The 21,688-nt window shown below is 42.2% G+C and overlaps 2 long non-coding RNA genes across 2 annotated transcripts in view; one reads left to right on the forward strand and one right to left on the reverse strand.

The window, feature by feature from the left end:
• Positions 1–21,688, reverse strand: part of LOC111865726 — a 200,295-nt gene that overhangs the window by 170,261 nt on the left and 8,346 nt on the right. The window lies entirely within an intron of this gene.
• LOC111865725 lies at positions 14,807–15,378 on the forward strand. Its single transcript, XR_002843022.2, has 2 exons — positions 14,807–14,859; positions 15,017–15,378. It is a non-coding gene; the product is annotated as an uncharacterized LOC111865725 (long non-coding RNA).

The raw sequence follows: 21,688 nt of genomic DNA on the forward strand, positions 1-21,688 counted from the left end.
AGCTATATTTCGAGTTTATTTCAATCCAAAATGAATATGATTTTTTTCACAGAAAAAAAGTAAGAAAAAAAGTAAAAAGCAAAGCTACCCCTGTACCAGGCCGTGAAGGCCCATAGGGTTGTGAGACATCGAGACTCCCACATTTTCTCTAGACAATCGGCTCAAAGATGGCGGTGAGGTTGTCAGCCTTACGCGCCGGCCGCGCTTTACTCCCAAGGAAAACTATTTAATTAATCCCTGGTACTCATTTATGTCAGAGGCTAAGTCAACCCCAGGGCCATGGTGCGGCTGGAAGGATTAGGTCAATTGAAAAAAATCCAATGACCTCATTGGGACTTGAACCCAGGCCTTCCGGCTTTTAGCATAGCCCCTCAACCAAGGGAAATTATTTTTTCACAGACAAAAAAGAAATTAAATCAAGGAAGGAAAATATGAAATTTTGGTTTGGATATAAGAAACGAATAATTGTTAGAATGTGGTCACATATGCTGAAGTTCCAGAAAAGAGGATTGATATATACCCAGCTTTACTGAGTTAGAGGAAAATTACAAGCAACTGTCATGGCATATCCAGCTCACGTTACAGCCAAGCGAAACAAAACCGAAGAGAGGCCGAAAGAAAATAGCAATGGGTGCAAATTAGTAAACTTCTATTGTTCCGAAAGGCACTATGAAGCTACTGAGGAGACAAAGGGAAACATCACTACAGGGCGAACTGTACGGTAGCAGAGGACTTCAAGTTATCATTAACGTAACAATAAAGTTAACCCTGTACTAAATTAATTAAGCATTGCGCCATGAAGGCGTATGGGGGACTGCATGTACAGCCCCACAGTTCCTGATCTAGGGACTAGAAAAAGGTGAGTGGTCAGCCTCACGCTCCCGGTCGCTTTACCCTGGAGAATGAGCCCTGAGTACCCATTGGATAGGAGGCTTTGTTGGTCCCAGATCCGATCTTGACGCTCTTTAGTAGAGAAAATCACTTGGCCATGCCGGCAATCGAACCCTGGCTGTCCATCACAATCGAATCAAGATAAAAATTACGATTGTCTCTAAAACGGCTCGCTATGTATAAAGCATAGTTGGTTGAGGCACTATGCTACAAGCCGGAAGGTGGCGGGTTCAAGTCCCAATGAGTTCATTGGGTTTTTTTCAATTGACCTAATCCTTCCGGCCCTGGGGTCGACTCAGCCTCTAATAGAAATGAGTACCAGGAATTTTCTTGGGGGTAAAGGGCGGCCGGCGCGTAAGGCTGACACCCTTACCTCCATCTTTGAGCCGATTGTCTAGATACTGTGGGACCCTCAACGTCTCACAACCCTATGGGCCTTCACAGCCTGTTACAGGGATAGCTTTACTTACTTTTATGTGTAAAGTTTACGAAATAAAATATAAACATCTTTAAAGCTACTACCCTGAGTTAATATATATTTTCGATACAGTGTATATATTTAACAGACATCAACAGATATGTCGCTGTAATCTGGCGAGTATCCAGGGCTGATTTCGACCACAAGACAACTAATTATAAAGAAATAGATTTCATCAATATAATCTGAAATATACAAAGAGAACGTCTTAACGTTAAGTATGCCGTATGCTTTCTCGTTCATCTGTAAGACCGTATTCTTACACATAGGAAAGACTCCTAGCAGACTAAAATCGACTCACTGTAATTTTAAGACTACAGTGAAATCTTTTTCTATTTTATGCGTCCTCTTCTAAACGTTACGATGTAACATAACAATCTGGAGTCACTTCCCAAGCGAAGCGCGCAAGTTTCTGCGAAACAGAATACGACTTTGTGTCTGCACGTCTTGCCATAATACGGAAGTGGGGTGACGCCGGCAACCGGATCTTGCCATTACGTTCTCACTGCTTTATTACACGGCGCGACGAGGAAGGCGGTAAGCCTGAGAGCATCTCGATGACGCCACCTTCCGGTTAGAAGAATCAGGTTTCCTACCATGCGCTGTCTGGAGCGGAAGTGCATGCTTAGGTACTTAGACGCTGCTCCAGCAGCAGGGCTGATGTACCGTAAAATGAGATGTGAATACTCGTACAGGTGAGGATATGGGGGATCATCTCGGAGTGCTTCTCTGGGTTAAACCGCAGAAGTTTCCGTCGTGTTCATCAAAATTAAATAGTTTACTTTCTTGCAAAAATTTAGTGCTGGGTGCAAGAGAGAGTAAACCGTAACATCAACACATCAAAGATTATTATAAAGTAATTTCGAAAAAGAATTATTTTCTCCAGCGATGCCAGATGTTGTTCTTTCCTTCAGATTTATGAAGGAGAGAATTAAAATAGTGAAAGGATGTATCAAGCAGATTTATGGTTCAGAACCGGTCCTTCCTTTTGTTAGCGACAGAGAAACTGAATTTATATTTCCTCATAAGGTTGAAGACTACTGTCATCTGGGATGGAAAATGATGTAGTGTGGTAGAAGTTTTTCAGATGTTTCGGGAGAAGTATTGCGTTCATCTTCAGGGCTAGAGAGTATGCCGATAAAACAAGAGTCTCAAAATAAGTGAAATTCATAATTTTCTAAAATAATTGGGCTAATCTCTCCCGTATTTTCCTTAACCCTAATTTTACATATCCTACACGTTCAGATGTATTACTGTTCTACATATTTATTTAATGAAAATTAGGTTTCCATTTATAGTACATAGGTATTTATTGGAAGACTCTGAAAAATGCGAGGACAGGGACAAAAAACATGCAGAAGGGATCTCTCTGTATTGGAAAAATGTTAATTTGAAGAGTACTATCTTCTGAGATATAACGCCGTGTAGTCCGCTGAAAGTCAACCGACGTTTCGGAGGAACATGTCACCTCCATCTTCAGGGTAGAAGAAAATGCCATGCGAGAAACCAGCGAGAAATCGGGTAGCACTCAAGATTCTTCACTTGCCACATACCTTCATGCTGTTTACTCGTAATTCGACCCTGAAGATTGAGGCGATGTTTCTCCGAAAATTCGGGAGACTTTCAACGGACTACAAGGCGTATATCCCAGAAGATAGAATTCTTCATAACCACCGCTGTGAGAGCCTCAAATCTTATAAAATGTTAATTTGTTTGCTAATACAAATACCGCGCTTAAAACCTGTTTCTGATATAGCAGTTCTGTGGGTTGTCACAGAAACAAAGAGCTTGAGACTTGACAGTAGCCATCTTAATCTCTTGTCTGTAGTCACCTTTTTCCGATACCTGGAACTCTAGAGTGCTTCTACGAATAGAAACAGAGAATCTGAGAAAGGAAGGGCAGAGAAAACAGTGCCACGCATATCTCATTCCGTTTCATTCTCTTGTGCGAATCACTACACACAATATTTATTGTACTTTTTACTTATCATCACAAAACTCTCCAACAGATGTAGTTCGCTTAGTGGGGGGTGGAGTCCAACTGGATCCACTCGGCACGGCGGCCACTTATTGGTCTATTGTAGCCTGCCCCGAGTGATTATGATGATGGAGAATTTGGTGGAATGAAGATTGGCAAGGGAAACCGAAATACTCGGAGAAAACCCGCCACAGCCCAACTTTGTCCACCACAAATCCCACTTGACCAGACCCGAAATCGAATCGGGGACGCCGCGGTGGGAAGCCAGCGATTAACCGCTTAAGCTACGGTGCAGCCAACAGATGTAGTTACAGTATAGGTCCATATCGGCGCATGAGCACAATATTCAGGCTCTCTTCATAGTTACGATTAACGTAAATTGACTCGTACATGAAAGCAGGACCTGAAGATGCCACATGTGTGACGAAATGTATCGTCTTAGACAGCAACACTATCTGATATAAATAGCGTTGTGTTGACAAAGAATATAATAAATATTGTCATGTATATGAGTGACTATAGACGGGGTTTGGGTTTTTAATCGGATTTACTGGACTCTTGCAGGTCTGTGACTACAAGTAACTCTAACCGTTCCACTAATTCACACACTAGAACAGGCACTTAAGTTTTTTCAGCCTGCCGTGTCTTCATTGACCGTTTCTCGGTAGCGGCTTCCAACGGCAAACGTTCGCATTCCTCTGGGTCCCAGAATTATCCTCGGCCTCAGCTAGTAGCTTCTCAGAGCAACGGCTCAAAACGACTAAGCTTCAGCAGTCCTCTAACTAAATCACTCACTCACCGACCAACTCACTCCACTCACTCGCACTGATTGTCCTACTTATACCATCACAGCATGGGCCACACAGAAAACACCGTTCCTGTTGATGTTCAATTGTTGCTTAGCGGACCGCGCATAAAACACTATTCCTCTGTTGTTTGTGAGCCACTGCCTAACAACGGCCGCCGTGCACTCGCCAATCTCGCATTGCCTAGCAACGGGTCTGCATACCTCAATATTTTCTGTACATATACAGACCGGATAACAATATGGTTATTTACCGAGCTTCGTGGTCAAGCGAATAACACTAGGGCCTCATATGCAGGAGGTCCCGCTTTCAAAACCAGGCTGAGGAATTGACTATCCTTACGGCGTACGGACTTTCTTGAGTTCCTTCAGCTAAATTCCGGGACAGTACTACAGATCAGAGCAAAATATTTTTATTCCACGTTTTCCCAATTCAGTATTCATTAGTCATGATACCACTAGAAGCTGCTGAGATTGGGCTGTTGAAAGCGACATTAAAAAAACCATAAGTGGACTAATAAACAAATGATATTATAAATCTGTAAAATACAGTACTGTCCCTTGCAGGAGAAGCGCCATATTCTGACCACAATCATGCATGAATCCGTGAGGCATCTATATCCGTAATGAAACAGATACACGATAAGAAGCCATGCGTGTAGCATAACTTCTGTGTTTATCTATGTGTATTCAGCCACTCTGACTCTCTGCCACTAAATCTGTTACGTAAACTATACAAATTAATTTACGAGCAACTGAATTTGTTAATTGTCACTGACCCTCCTTATAAAACGGATTAAATAGAATTCATATGAACAGGTTAAAAAGATAAAAGGTAAAGTAAAGCTATCCCTGTAACAGGCCGTGGAGACTCCATAGGGTTGTGAGATGTTGAGGATCCCACATCTTCTAGACAATAGAACTACAGGTGGCGGTGAGGTCGTCGGCCTTACGCGCTGGCCGCCCTTTACAACCAGGAATATTCCCGGTACTCATTTCTATTAGACACTGAGTCGACTCCAGGGCCATAATGTGGCTGGAAGAACTGACTAGGTAAACTGAAAGAAAATCCACCTCATCGGGATTTGAACCCGTGGCGTTCCGGCTTGTATTATAGTGCCTCGACCGCGTGCCCCTATGTGAACAGACTAGAAGATAATTTATCTTCGCATGTAACAACATATACATTCAATTTAATCTATGCATGGTAATTTATATCCATACAGCATCAGTATTAGGCCAATGTTTTTATTTATTCGAAAACAACCTTAAAATTAAAACAAATTAAATATTTATTAAGAATATTTTCATACATTATTTAAATCTGCTCTATTCTACTTTATCGCGGAATCCGGAGAGCTCAGTCGGTACATCGACGGGCCAGTCTGGACGACCGGGGTTTGATTCACGAAATGGGCAAGATTCTTATTTTCTCCACAGCGTCCAGACAGGCTCTGTGAGCCACACAGCCGTCTATCCAATAGGTATCAGGAGCCCTTTCCCTGGGTAAAGCGGCCGAGGCCTGAAGCTAACCACTCACCTCTATCTAATGCCAAAGTCAAGAATGGAGTAGCTATAGCAGAACTGTCCGAGATTTGCTTCAGTTAATATTGACTTACTGAAATTAATGTTCTAGGTTCTCTGAAAGAGCATATGGGTTTTGAATTTTTACAATTTAAAACACAGTAATGAATACATACACCATCTACTTTAACACTAAGTAACACTACATGTTCATCACAGACTGTACTTGTGTGTATTGTACGATTCTCTGAAAAAGAAACTATTACTATCATGTAGTATTCGATTCTCTGAAAAAAGAAACTATTACTATCCTGTAGTATTCGATTCCCTGAAAAAGAAACTATTACTACCCTGTATTATTCGATTCTCTGAAAAAGAAACTATTACTACCCTGTATTACTCGATTCTCTGAAAAAGAAACTATTACTATCCTGTAGTATTCGATTCTCTGAAAAAGAAACTATTACTACCCTGTAGTATTAACCGAGCGGTCTTTGTAGTGGAGACCGGCGTGTTTCCTGTGAAGAAGGAAATGAATTAATAAATATTATTTAGAAGAGCTTTCTGCATCAAAGAGTTAAATGTTAATTAATTATACAACAACATCCGCAGCGATTTCCAATTGGGTTAAAAGTTACCAGTTCGCTTCGGAAACAAACTGAATTCCAGATAGGGTGATTATGTAAAGTGAATCATCGCCCCAAACCGCAAAGGAGTCTCGAGAATAGAGCGAAGCAGTTGGGTTTGAATTGCACCGGTTCTGAGTAGCTTGAAAATCTGAATGCTATTCAAACTCAAGTGTTTCACTATTTGCTGTTAAACTTCAGAAAAATTAGCAGTGTTGTGTCGCTACTGCACACGAATCTGAGTCAGTTACATTCATCTGCCATCATCACAACCCAACTTCCCATCTTCTTCTCTGTCTTTCAAGATGACACTATCCAAGAGAGAGCACAAATCAGAAACTGTAGGGCTTCCTTGTCTCCTCCATGAAAGTGACATATCAATTCCATCGTACTCGTCAATGTTTTATATAAACATATCAACTGATCTCTATAAACTGAAGAAGTTTTCCGTAATATATTATTTGCTGCTCACTCAGTAAATGTAAAGGTAGAGTTGTCCCTGTGCTTAATTAAGCACCATGTCATAAAGAGGTAAGGGAGAGCGAAAGTATAGTCCCATTATTCTTGACCTAGGCAGTAGATGGGGGTGATTCGTCAGCTTCACGCCCAAGCAGCTTTACCCCTGGAAACTGTCCCCAGTACCTATTTAATAGGAGACTGGGTGGGCTCCAGAGCTGGTTCAGATGCTATGGAAAAGAAAAAAAACTTGCCAATGGCGGGACTCGAACCCAGACCGTCATATACGTAGCCCGTCGCTATACCGACTGAGTCTTCTCGGCTCTTGTTGCTCTTAATGTATTTAGATCCAAATTAGCGTGCTTAGATCTTTAGTCTTAACAGTTACGTCCCATAGTTCAGGCGGTTAATCGCCAGAATCCCACCATAGCAGCTCGGGTTCGACCCCAGGTCAGGTCATGTTGAACTTGAGATTGTCAAAGTGGCACTTTGGCGGGTACATTCCGAGTGTTTCTGTTTTCTCTGCCAATTCACATTCTACCAGCTCCTTCGCAATCATCAGTCATATTAGTATCGCAGTTATGTAGTTGCGAAATTGATAGTGTCGTTTCTTAACCAACTTAAACTTTAGTCTTAAGGACTGCAATGAAAATTTTGTGTTTTTATTTGAAAAAGTTTTCCGGCAGATTCGTTATTTTCAAGAAGATTTTCTCTTTAAGCTTTCCATAAACAAATCCTCAAGTTGTGAGAAGTAAAGTTGCATATTATGTCCCGTGCACCTCCCTCTCCACAGGCTTCTGTGTCGTAATGAACATGACAGTCGTTCCAGAGAAATGCTGTCTAAGGTCACGCTGCTTCTCATGTGCAACTTCTTGAAGCATAAAACAAGGAAAGTAAAATGCACGCTGCATTGTAATAAACTCATGATGGACGATCGCTATTTCAAGCCCCGCATTCTGAATGTTGTTGAATTCTGTACTCTCATCTTCAAAACCCTGTATGACTTTCATTGCTCCCGAGGGATGCGTTAAAAGAGAAAAATGCTAGAAAAACTGTGAATAATCCTAATACGACATCCACTGGGAGAATGCGTTCTTAATATAATTTCACGGTGCATAATGAACATAATATAAGAAAACATGCAATGTCGTCACACCACGTGATCACATGAACGCCTAAAAGGTAATAAACAACGAACAGAAATTATATGGGAAAGTGAATTATTTCGCTTCTCTGTCTTTTAGTAAAATAAATTGTTTTTTTTCTTTGGAGCTAAAACCCCAATTTGGGATTTGGCCTACCTCCATTAAAATCGCCGCTTCACTTCGGTTTACTAGGTCTTAGACATTCGGTGGGACTCCTTGGGTGGGTGATCAGCTCGTCGTAAGGCATCTACCTGTACATAAGCACGTAAAAACGCGCGCGCGCGCGCGCGCGCACACACACACACAAACATTGAACAGCCATGATCTGAGTGGAATTCGAACCCACGATCCCGGCTTCTGAACGAGCGAAGACAGTGCATGCCTTAGAGCGCTCGCCTGTCGTGACAGGAAAAATAAGAATTACAATTCCATAAATTTCTCTATTCCGCCGCTCTGAAGCCCAACTGGACTCCTGTATAATGGCTACGGGGGTTCTTCCCCCGAGGGTAAAGCGGCAGAGGCGTGAAACTTACCATTCGCCTCAATCTAGTGACGAAGCCAAAAATTGTGGAGCTATAAATCCACTCCCCCATACGTCTTCATGATGTGGTGCTTAACTAATTAGCCTTCGCCTTTAATCTGTAATCAGCCTTGTCAACTGATTTAACAGTATGCCCTGCTCAAATCGCAGATGGACACTTTAAAATGTCTTTGTAACTCTTTCATTGTTAACCAACAATTATTTTAGCTTAACATTGAGATGTTCTTTGCAATTTAAGCCCTTATTTCTGGTATGTCTTTATCTCATTTTCAAACTGTTATGATACCTTAAACTTCCGAATATGATCCACGTTAATCGGACTTTACACCCAGAATTGCTTGTCTGATGTATACATAGGAAGCCTAGCAGACCCCGCTTCAATAGCTCTGTACATTTCGAACCTGATTTACGGATGATCTATTACACAACAACTCAGTTCATCGTGTCTACATACTAAAATACGTAAATGCAATAAAGAAGCTAAAAAAGGTAAAGCTATCGCTGTAACAGGACGCCAAGGCCCATAGAGTTGTGAGACGTCGAAGCTCCCACGTTTTCTTTAGAAAATCGGCTCACAGATGGCGGTAATATTGTCAGCCTTGCGCACCGGCCGCCCTTTCCCCCCCCCCTCCCCAGGAAGATACTCATTTCTGTTAGAGACTGAGTGGACACCAGGGGCATCGTACGGCTGGAAGGAATAGGTAAATTTAAAAATTCAACATCATCGGGATTGGAACCCGCGACCTTCCGGCTTGTAGCAGAGTGCCTCAAAAAAATTAGGCTACCGCTTGCCACCACATAATAGTAATAAAAGCATCTAAATTATTAAATACACAAAATAATGTAATCTTAGCTAGCACTAATGAGTATGCTAATTGCCTGAAGATTGTCTGTATGCACAAAATACATATTAAGTAATAGTAAACAAACATGTAATATACAATGTTATGCTGTAATTGTACAGACAGAACTTCCAAATTTTACATATTAAATATACTGCATGCCAAAATTCCATCCGTGTATTCTCTCACCGCTTTCCGATTTCGTATAAAAAGGTCAACTGTTGAAGAGTGACTAAGTTAAGATAACGGGTAAAAACATTTCGAGAGCTGGAGTCCATGAGCATCACTCGGTTTATATCGCCGTGCCAGAGAGGCGACTTCTCCGTCAGAGGCGTAAGGCAGATAGTCTAAACGCTTGGCTGCAGGCGTTCTTCACTTGCGTGAAGCAGGAACGAATGTGGACAAGCAAGACTCGACTACATAGCTGATATTTAAATTAGGTTTGTTACTAAATTATTCATCATATAAGCTGTAGGAGAATTATAGCACTGTTAGTATTTTTAAACAGAAAATGATCTGATTTCACAAAAACAGAATTATCTATATCTTCCTGAATATTCGATGTGCACATATTGTCGTCATGGCATGCGCAAATGAAAGGTAACTGCAGTCACTTTTGTTAACCAACCTCGTTTCAGGGCATGACGCTCTATAATCTTACGCCTATGGTGGAGCCATCTATGAAGAATTCTTACTCATGAACTCATGCCTAATTTCGTCAAAAGTTTTAATTATCATACCACGAAATAATTATGTCACGAAATTCACTAAATTTACATCTTACTTCGCACGATCACACAGGCCAATTCTTATTATTATTAGTAGTAGTAGTAGTAGTAGTAGTAGTAGTTGTAGTAGTAGTAATAGTAGTTGTAGTAGTAATAGTAACAGCAGTACTACTAGTAGTAGTAGTAGTATAGTAGTAGTAGTATAGTAGTAGTATTCGCTTTTGAAGCAGTTTATCTAAAAGTAGGATGCGTAAGTTTTGTTATAAACCAGCAAATGCACACAAATTTCATAAATCCTCTGATAACGTTGCGATTCACACTTCTAAACTTATATTTAGGAGCTCTCGAGTATTTCGTACACTCAAGTAAGAAGAGTGTAGAGCGCGGAAGTGACGAGATCCCTCCACCTCGCTTCGTAGTAAGTGGCTTCTTCAAAACATGGCAATACCAACAGGCTTGGTTTTCCTATAATCAGGACGAAGTAAGAGTGCAAATGGAGCCATCTGTGTCCTGGATGTGCTGTAGAATATAGAGCCTCTTTCCTCTTTAGTTGGCCGGCCTGAACTTGTGCGTCAAAAAACGTTAACTTTCCACCCCAGCACATCATCCGTAACCCTCCCCCTCTCACCGCAACCAGCAGCAGCACTTTTTCCGCTCCATCTAACTTCGACGCTCGCTAACGGCGATGAAGGAAGCCATACAGAAGCAGAGAAAGCAGGAGCAACTGAATGGCATAATAACATGACATCGCCAGATCACAAGTGCCAACATTTCTGCAGACGGAACGCATGGCCTGTAAGCTGAACCATGATAATTCAACTGCGTACACTCAACGTATGTGGCACTGAATAACATCATGACAATATGGATATAATATTAAGGCTGATCAGATACAAATTAACTACTGTTCGCCCTTGTTAGACTAAAAATTGAAAGTTTTACAAAATGTAACCTATACCTCTGTTATATTTCGAATGAAATACATTAAAATCGTAACGTTTCACCAGAACGTTCCATCGAACGAAATAGCCCCTCTGAGTGGGGTCACTTTTAGGAAACTAACAGCAGCTCAGTTACTCAAGAGATATACTCGTATAACCGTTTATGGAAACAATATACCATTTCCGCGTTTTTTATAGACCAAAACTGGCCCCTGAATCTGATCTACGCCCTCACACACATCAGAGCCTTACAATCCATGTTAATATTATCCTCCCATGTACGCCTGCAGCTTTAAGGCAGTCTCTTATATACAGGTTTTCCGAGCAAAATTTAGTATATATTTCTCACATCTACCTTCGTGCAACATACGCCATTCATCTCGGTCTCCTGGATTTGAACATCCTAATAACGTGTGCTGAAGAGAACAGGTTTTAATGCTCTTGAAGTAATTTACTACAGCTCACAGACACTTCCTGCTTCTTAGGTCGAAATATTACCTTCAGCATTCTGTTCTTAGGAGCTGGGATAGCGTAGTCGGTAGAGCGATTGGCTACGGGCTGGATGATTGAGGGGTCGGAGTTCGAATCCCGGTAGGGTCAAGAATGTTTTCTTCTCCACGTTGTCCAGACCGGCTCTGAGGCCTGCCCCGCCTCCTATCCAGTGGATATAGGACGTAATTTCGCCGGCGGTGAAGGGGCAGGAGCGTGAAGCTGACCATTCACCTTCAACTACTGCAGAGATCAATAAAATGTGCCTCTACACATCCACTCCCCCATACGCCTTCATGGCGTAGTGCTTAATTAGTTAAGTAGAGGGACAACTATATTTTACTCTAGTCTTAGACAACTAGATCTAAGTAAAAGGTAAAGCTATCCCTGTAACATGCCAAGGAGGCCCACAGGGTTGTGAGACGTCGAGGCCCCCATATTTTCTCTAGACAATCGGCTCACAGACAGCAGTAAGTTTGTCAGCCTTATGCTTCGGCCGCCCTTTACCCTCCAGAAAGAATCCTAGTACTCAATTCTGTTAGAGGCTGAGTCGACCGCAGAACCATAGTTCAGCTAGAAGGATGAGGTCAATTGAAGAAATTCACCTCATCGGGACTCGAACACTCGACTTTAGGGCTTGTAGCACAGTGCCTCAACAAACTAAGCTACAGCAAGTTCTTCACATAAAATCAAAGACTATCTTACGTTTTTCTATAGGATGAGGGAAAACTGAAGATTCTGAATCTAATAGTTGAGACGCATCTCTTGAGGATAACAAAACATGAGCGAATAGAACCGAAAGTCCAGACTCTAACCTACCTGCGGTGTTACATAAAGCTTCAGGTTACTTGTTTGATCTTTCTCCGAGTAACTCACTCCGTATAGAGATTAAGGTTTGGGGTAGACAACCGAGGAATTGGAGTTCGATTCCCGAAAGGGGCAAGAGACTCCCGACTCTGGGGCCCTCCCAGACTCCTATCCAATTGGTCCGGGGACTGCTACCCCGGGGAAATGCAGCAGGGGCTGCGGAGCTGCCGAAGTCAAGAATGGTGGAGCTATACCTCCACACACTCTGTATGTATACATGGCGTGGTGCTTAATTAATTAAGCACAGAGATAACTTTAATTTACCAGCTTCCTAATCGTTTGTTTGACAACTACAAAATTTCCAAAATTGGTTCCCGAACAGCAAATGGAAACGAAACGTTGTGATTTTTATATAAAGATCTATAAAAGGGGAAGTAAAGGTCACTATAATGTGACATGGCAACGGAACGGAACTACATAGAACATTAAAGTACTGAACTATGTTCTTAATATTGGCAAAGGATGTGTGTAGGTATACATACTTAAATGAAATGTTTCAGGTACATAATTCGATACAATATCGCCAACAATATGATGTGCACATTTCTAGATCAACCTTACTTTCTGGACGTTTGCTCTAAATACAATGTTATAGATAACAATTATTAAAGCACCATCTCAAAATCTACGATGTTAAGTATATAAAGGTAAGTGTAAAAGGCAAAGTTAACCCTTGGTTTAATTAATTACGCATCACTTCACAAAGACGTATGGGGGAGCGGAGATATAACTCCATCAATATTATCCTCGGAACAAGATGGTGGTGACTGGTCAAATTCAGACCCCTGCCGCTCTGCCTACTGAGAAACTGGGGTCGGTACCTACTGAATAGGAGGCTGAGTGGGACACAGAGACTCTCTAGACATTATTGAGAAAAGAGAAACCTCTTTCCGCTGTAAGGAATAGGACTTCGACCCCCCGGTCGTCCAGCCCCTAACCTAGTCGCTATACAGGCTCCTGTGTTAAGTTTACAGGTTATGAATTGTTACTGTATTTTAATTTAAGTTGTTATTTTACATTATATTTTTTTTATTTATAATTTATCAGCAATCTGAATTTACATTCCATGAGCTAATTTGCTGTCATGTACAATAATTATTCTATTGTACTAAGTTGGCTTGAAGAGTTGTAATCCATCGATTACACCTCAGTTTTGTTACATTATATAGAGAAGATATTCAATCTGACATAAACGAAAGTTTTAATATGTTCCAGCTTCATAAGTTTGGAGTATATAGTGAGCAGCTCAGTCCTGCTTCGCAAGAAGTACCAAGGCCGAAATTCTGAAAGTCACCCCAAAGAGATTATTAGTTCTTACATATAAATTCGCTTTTCATATCCGAAGTAAATATTGAGTTACAGAAAAACCTTCTTCTTAGTCTTGAACAGAAGGCCGCGCCATAACTCAAGCGTTTAGAGGCTGGCTTCCCACCGCGGCGGTCCGGGTTCAATTCCGTGTCTGGTCAAGTGGGATTTGTGGTGGACAAAGTGGCGCTGGGGCGGGTTTTTTCCGAGTACTTCGGTTTCCCTTGCCAATCTTCATTCCACCAAATTCTCCATCATCATAATCACCCGGGACAAGTACAATAGGCCAATCCGTGGTCGCCGTGCCGAGTGGATCCAGTTGAACTCCACTAAGCGAATTAAAAAAAATAGTCACGAACAGTCTTAAATCGGTGGGTCTTAACTCAGGAAATTTCTATGTACCTTCATGTGAATATTTATGGTTACTGTACTATAAGCCTACTACAAAATCTTGACTAAATAATAGTAAATATTAGGCAGACAGACATAACATACCCACAAGATGTTGATAATTTTTAGCCATATAAACAACCCGTTATAACAACTAATATACTCGTACTTTTCCAATTAAGTGAAGCTCTCTCCTGTTAACAAAAACACAACAGAAATTAAAGAGTATCCAGCCGGAATTACTCAGCTAGCACGTAGACCCAATCCGCGACTTATCTTTTGTTGCAGGTTGGGTTTCTGCAGTACGCAAGGTCTGGGTCAATTTACTGGTGCTGTTTCCCATTGCGTGAGGGGGCGCTACCACTGCATTAGTTCCCTCGCTTCGTCCTTCCGGGTAGTGCAGAAGACAAAATCTCATGAGCGCCTTGCGTCATAACCACTGACAGCTGCGTAGGCTGTTCACCCGACTGTCTCCTCGCTTACACTAGAGTTGCGATGTACAGAGATTCATTCTACAAATTCACTTCCGCCTTTAATGCAACTCTGTTCACAATCTCTCCTGGGTTTAAACTAACATTAAAATCACATTCTATTGCTACATGCTTCGGCCTTACTTGGCCATCCTCAGCCAAATGTACACTTTTGGAAACCTCTACACTGCATTAGTTCTCAAGTCAAAATATTTCAATGCAATTGCATTTTCGCCGTTAACACTAAAATACATTTGTTTGAGAATATAATTCTTTATTCTTTCCCGCGCTGTTTATCATTTGCGGCGTGTTATTTGTGTGGCCGTTTTATGTACTGAATTTAAAGCATTCGTTATAATGGAATTGTAAGACGTAGTATACAGGTCGGAGCTGCATCTGGGAGGCTGCCTTTACCGGTTTGGTTTGTGATGTTTGCTAATTTCGAGGTAGAGAGAGATAAATGATTTCTTGGTACCGCGAGTATATTGATAGGCTTAGCCAATGGTAGCGTCTATGTATGTTTTTAGACGTAGTATACAGGTCGGAGCTGCATCTGGGAGGCTGCCTTTACCGGTTTGGTTTGTGATGTTTGCTAATTTCGAGGTAGAGAGAGATAAATGATTTCTTGGTACCGCGAGTATATTGATAGGCTTAGCCAATGGTAGCGTCTATGTATGTTTTTGTTCAAAGAGGGGCCTCCCTCGGGTGCGACTGCCAGACCAGTGCGCGACGTCATACGGGCCACAAGTAATCACTTCTCCGTGTTAAAATAAGGCAACCTAATTAGTCAATTGCCGCAAAAACAAGTAAAACTATGAAGCTACGTACATACTTACCTACTTTAAAGTGTCAAACAGTGTAAAGTAACAATTGCAATAATAAATGAATTCTTTATAAGCCGAGTGCTCCAGTTAAAATTTAAAGTGTTCCTGTCCAAGCGAGGCCCGTCAAGACCCTGAGACGGTTTCTCATGCTAAATAAACTTAAGGTGAGTTCTCATACTTCGCGCGCCCAATAATAACGGAAGAGAGAACGACTGCAGCGTGACGTCCTACTAAGTAGTTACAGACGTGAACAACGGAGAGAAAGAACGGCAGCATTTGTGTTGTATATCGGCGTAGTGTTGTTATGTTTATGTGCCCCTTAGTATCTATGTTCCCACTAGTTGACTTGTACGGCCATACAAGAGACATACACTCGACTAGTCAGAAAATACTGTCAAGTGTAGCGGACACACGTACCGGAAATAACGGGTTCTCCATCGGATAATTTGATTTATTGGCATCTCTGTTACAAGTTCTTTTAACCGCACTCAATTATAACGCTATCGCTATCCTACACATTTTCTGTTCGCCGCTGCACACGAACTAGGATTCTCCGTCTTCACTAGTCGCCTTCTGGCAACGGATCACAACACAGACACTAGTAATTCAAATATTACACATAAAGTCTTGTCTTCACAGCTGCCTGTACAAAACTGAAACCTCAACTGTACTGAACTAATCTAAGCTACAACAGATCCTCTTTATATAGGCTCCGCACGGACCTCACGGAAAACACAAGTCACATGATTGCTACCCAAGTAGTCCTTTGGCGCGCTGGCTGCTGCCTAGCAACGAGCTATTACATTCGTCCACTGAGACAGTTTCCATTGGTGTGCGTTGGAACGTGTTTACCACTGTCTAGAAACGGGTTGCATAACCCCATTTTTCTATTGTAGCGTGCGTGTATTGCTTAGCAACGAATCTTTCTGTCGCTCAACAGTTCTTTCATGGGGCACATACACCACAATATATACTTTTGTACGGCCATACAAAAGTGGCATACGCTCGACTAGCGGGAACATTCATACTAAGAGTCTTACTTACGGAACATAAAGCAAGTTTGTCTCTGCGTGCACCTCACAAAATGGACAGATGCAAGAACACGTGAGCAGAAGAAGAAAAGAGCACACCATCCTCTCCCGTCTGCTAATACTACTGCAGCTAAAGTTAAGAAGGTAGAGTTATCCCTGTACTTAATTAATTAAACACCACGCCATGAAGATATATTTTAATTAACTCGACATTACATTGATTACATTTGTCAGCCTAACCCCACGGCCGCTTTGCCCCCGCGGAAAGATCCCCCTGTTCTTATTGGATAGAAGACCTGGTTAATCCCAGAGACGATCTGAACGCTGTGGAGTAAAAAAACCCTTGTCTCTTCTGAGAATCGAACTCCGGTCGCTCGGCCCGTCGTTATACTGACGGAGCTACGCGGATCCCACTATTGAAAATATCAGTCTTTTTATATTTAACTAACTAGCTAACAAACTCCATGGAACTGAGCCTTCTTGAGAAACCACCAATTGTGCAGGTACTTAGGAACTTCCCAGCATTTTATTGAACCCGAAGGTACGTTTCAGTGTTCATAAGAGCCCTCCATCGTCCTCTATCCCGAGCCAGATCCATCCAGTCCATACCAGCTCATCTAGGAGCCCTTTCAATACTATCCTCCTTCTTAAGTCTAGGTCTTCCTAGTGGTTTCTTTCCTTCTGACTTTTCCACCAAAATTCTATATGCATTCCACTTCTCCCCCCATTCTTTCTACAAACGCTGACCATCTTATCCTCCTTGACTTTATTATCCTAATTATACTTAGCGAAGAGCGCAAATTACGAAGCTCCTCATTATAATTTGCCCTCGTTACACCTCAGATTATAATGTCACATTCGGTCGTTTTGACAATTCTGCATGGTAACATACAGTACTTCCTGCGTACTGCGTCTCTCTTCTGCGAGATTTTAAACAAGACGAGGAGCAAGTAAACGAATCGGGATCCCGTTCTGCTGTTCAGTGTATCGCACTTAAGAGAGGGCTCCTACAGCGCACTAGTTTTGGTCGTGTTGAGTTTCCGAGAGATTAGGAAAAAACTCAGTTCCTGCTAAAAGTTTCAGTGCGTCCAACAGCCTCACAGAGGCCCTCTCTTGGCTCCAAGCCAGAAGGAATCCTGCTCTACCCTTCCCTTCTCAACGCGATGAAAGCGCAGCGAAATACGCCAACAGCTTTTGTTACACGTCGTTCCTAAACCACAGTTCTTGGGTAGGCCATCAAATTCCATTAGTTACAGGCCTGAGCCTGCCACCTCGCTCAGCCTATCTTTAGGCCTCTAAGGTAAGGCAAAACTGTCACTGTGCTTAAATAATTAAGCACGACGCCATGAACCAGTATGAGGAGAGGAGGTATAGCTAGATGCCTTAGGCCTATATAAAGCCTTATCCGGTGGACACTGGAGTTCATTTTTCGGGCGTAAACAGCCTGGGGCATGAAGGTCATTGCCCAGTTCTACTCCCCACACGTCTCCCAGAAGTGGTGCTTAATTAGGCATAAGTAAGTTACCTCTGAGCCGGTCACGGTAGCCGAGCGATCTAAGGTATGTACTGTCTTCGCTCGCTTGGAAACCGGGATCGTGGGTTCGAATCCCACTCAGGGCATGGATGTTTAGTTTGTGTGTGTGCGTTTTTCTGTGTTTGTGCACAGGTAGAGGCCTTGCGACGAGCTGATCACCGACCATTGTAAAATAAATTAGAGGTAACTTTTTTTTTTGCCTTGGCACTACAGCCCCAGTGGGCCTAGGCCTACCTCCATGAACTTCTCCGTTCACTTCGGTTTTTCTAGATCTTACACATTCGGTAGGACTCTTTGGGCGGGTGATCAGCTCGTCGCAAGGCCTCTACTTGTACACAAACACAGCAAAACGCATACACACAAAGTAAATATCCATGCCCTGACTGGGATTCGAACCCACGATCCCAGTTTCCAAGCGAGCGAAGACAGTGCATGCCTTAGACCGCTCGGCTACCGTGACCGGCGGCTGCGTTGCTTGGTAAGTGGTACGAGTATTTCTCTCTTCTTCAAAGAGGATGCTGTAAGGGAACTCTGGTTCCACGAAACGAGTAATGTATACCGGCCTTTGCGATGTTTACAACATAATATATACAGGCTGTGTTCAACCTGATATATACATAAGAAACGGGAAAAGAGCAGCTTCACTTTGTACAGCGAAATGTCGCACAGAAAGACACAGAAAGTGCTCCGGGTATGCATATATTACAGTACATAGACTGCACATCAAAAGGTTCTTTTTTATTTTAATTCCTTAATTCATAATCCTCTTATAGATTCTCTCAGCTGTGGTTATGAAGAGTCCTGTCTTCTAGGATATAAGGATGTGTAGTCCGTTGAAAGTCAACCGACGTTTCGGAGGAACACATTTCGCTGTTCCTCCAAAACGTCGATTGACTTTCAATAGACTACATGGCGCATATACCAGAAGACAGGGCTCCTCACTATCTGTTACCTGACCCTTAAACCTACTCTTAATTCTTACTTCGCACTGACTGCCGGGAAGCAACTGCGGACCAATGAATCATCTCACGTAAGGCCACTTTTTAGGGAGCGGCAAGAACCCTGGTCGTTATTCTGCAAATTTCTTAGTTACTTATTTATATCAGTAAGATACACTCATGTCGAAATTCAATTAGAATAATACGTGATTTCAGATTTCGAAGACTTTACGATTACATTAACTCAAAACAGCTGTTCCGTATTAATTTATTTTCTACCAAGAAACATTTACTTCCACACATTAAATTATTCATCTAGTCACTACGCTCTTTAATTTTCCGCATGCAGTAGCGTAGTTGGTTGAGGCCCTATGGTACAAGCCGGAAGGTCGTGGTTTCGAGTCCCGATGAGGTGGATTTATTTAAATTTACCTAATCCTTCCAGTTGCACTGCAGTCCTGGAGTCGACTCAGCCTCTAACAGAAATGAGTACCAGGAATCTTCCTGGGGGTAAAGCGCAGCCGGTGCGTAAAGCTGACAACCTTACCGCCATCTGTGAACCGATTGTCTAGAAAATGAGGAACCTCGACGTCTCACAACCCTATGGGCCTCCACGGCCTGTTAAAAGGATAGCTTTACCTTTTTTTCTGTATTATTCTGTCCTTACTACCGGTTTTTACAGTGTCGGCCCTAAAGGGATACAGTGCGTATAGCAATAACATTTATAAAATGCTTCCTATCTTTTGTATGCAACATTAATATGAAACAGAAGCAGCAGGCTCCATGAATAAGTTAGTGCAAGCAATAGCGCTTCTTACATAATATCACTATAACTCAGTAGAGACTTGCACGTGCTGTGTGCTTTAACTTCGAACTCAAATATGCAACATCCATCTTCTCTAAATTGTTTGCAATGTTGTCACATAACTTCTGTATGACCGCAGTAAACGCAGCTCACAGTCCATTCGTTGTTGTTTCTGAAATAACATAAACTTTGAATTACTGGGTTTTTGGACTTTGTCCATCGTATTCTAAAAACTAGAGAACACGATGAAAATTGTCATCTTCTGGGATAGAGCGCCGTGTATTACGTATATGAGCCGACGTTTCGGAGGAAATTATCATCTCAATTTTAAGGTTCGAAAATCAATCGAGCAAGAAACCAACGAGAGTAGGCATAGTAGCTAGGCGTAATCAGCTGTCAACCGGGATAACACTTATACAGAGAGGAGAGGGTAAGAGAATGGAGTATTGCCCAGCCACCTGATCTCGCTGGTTTCTTGCTCAGCTGATTTAAGACCATGCAAAAGGAAGTAATACCCTCCTCCGAAACGTCGGTCCAAATACGGACTACACGGCGCTATATCCCAGAAGATGGAAATTTTCATAACTACCGCTGTGATAACTCCAAATCCTACGTGGAGAACACAACTTTCGGAAAGTGGATCTGTTTCTGTTGGACCCCTTAGAAATACCTAGCCTAAATCAGTGGCCCTTAGGTGTCTCCCCCGCTCACCTGAAGACGGAAACACATCCAGTTTACGAACCTCTGATTCTCTAGCTTTTAGAATACCGGACGATGGACAGAATCCAAATACCCAGTAATCCCGAGTGTTGGACACCACAGTCAGAACTCTTTAGAATCTAACACAAACTTGGTCATTTTTAGATTCAAATTGCCCTCTGCGGTAAAAGCAAAATCTCGACTTTTCCAAAACTCGAAGAGCCTAGCATGCCCCGTAACAATGTTAACAATTTTAGTTTGTATCTGCTATCACAGTAATATGAAACATGTTTTGCTAGAGAATGGATATTCATAGTTTCACGAAACGTACAAGCGGATGAATCCTTTTGAGGCCGTCTAAAGTCTTTAAATATACCGAAAATAAATATCCCAAATAAATTAGTTTCGATTACGAGCGAAACTGCTGAAGAAAATAATAGCATTTCGAGGGATTCAGCTTGCTTGGAATGAATGTCTCTCCAATAAACTGCAACCGTCACGCAAGAACAAATCCATCAACTCAAGTTGAGAATAAGATTTACGTAGTAATGTCTATTTCAGCATTCGTTTATGAGCTGCCCGTGCCTCTATCTTTTCCTGTGTCTTGTACTTGAGAGTCTGCATTATCCCGCCATACGTTTCTACGCGGCTGCCACTGACATTGATAGTTTTCTCGATAAGTCGGATAAGCCATAGGAATTTACACGGGTCGCGAGTCCTACTTCCTTCGCGGCTTTCAGCCCTTTCATGCGGATTTCATGAGAGTACTTCCAAATACCAATATTTCCTGCCCACTTCCTCTCTAATACTTGCCGTGTTTTGTGATTCTTTCGTTAGCAGCTTGCAAGAAAATAACCACGTAGTTCTTCTTTAGTTTCTTTGGGTGGTGTCAGACTGAGTCCACTTGGTATGACGGCCACTGTTTTGTCTATTGTACCAGCCCCGGATGGTAGTTGATGAATGTGGAGCAGTCGGTGGAATGAGAATTGGAATGGGAAACCGAAGTACTCGGAGAAAACCTGCTCCGGTGTCACTTTATCCACCATAACTCCTACATCAACTGACATGAGCTCGAACCAGGGCCACCGAGGTGGGAAGCCGGCGACTAACCGAAAGAAAATAACTAACTTCCAAACCAGAATCAAATTATAACTCTTTGTCGCTTACTTACTTGCTTACTTATAGAGCTGAGCCCTTCTTGAGGAGTCGCCAATTTGCAGCTACTCAAGAATTTTCCAGTATTTTATGGAACCCGAAGGTTCATTACCGTGTTCACGAGAGCCCTCCATTGGTCCCTATTCTGAGCCAGATCAATTCAATCCATACCATCCCATCCTGCCTCTCTAAGATACATTTTAATATTGTCCACCCACCTACGTCT

Source organism: Cryptotermes secundus, unplaced genomic scaffold (genome assembly GCF_002891405.2).
Source record: "Cryptotermes secundus unplaced genomic scaffold, Csec_1.0 scaffold150, whole genome shotgun sequence".
NCBI lineage: Eukaryota > Metazoa > Arthropoda > Insecta > Blattodea > Kalotermitidae > Cryptotermes > Cryptotermes secundus.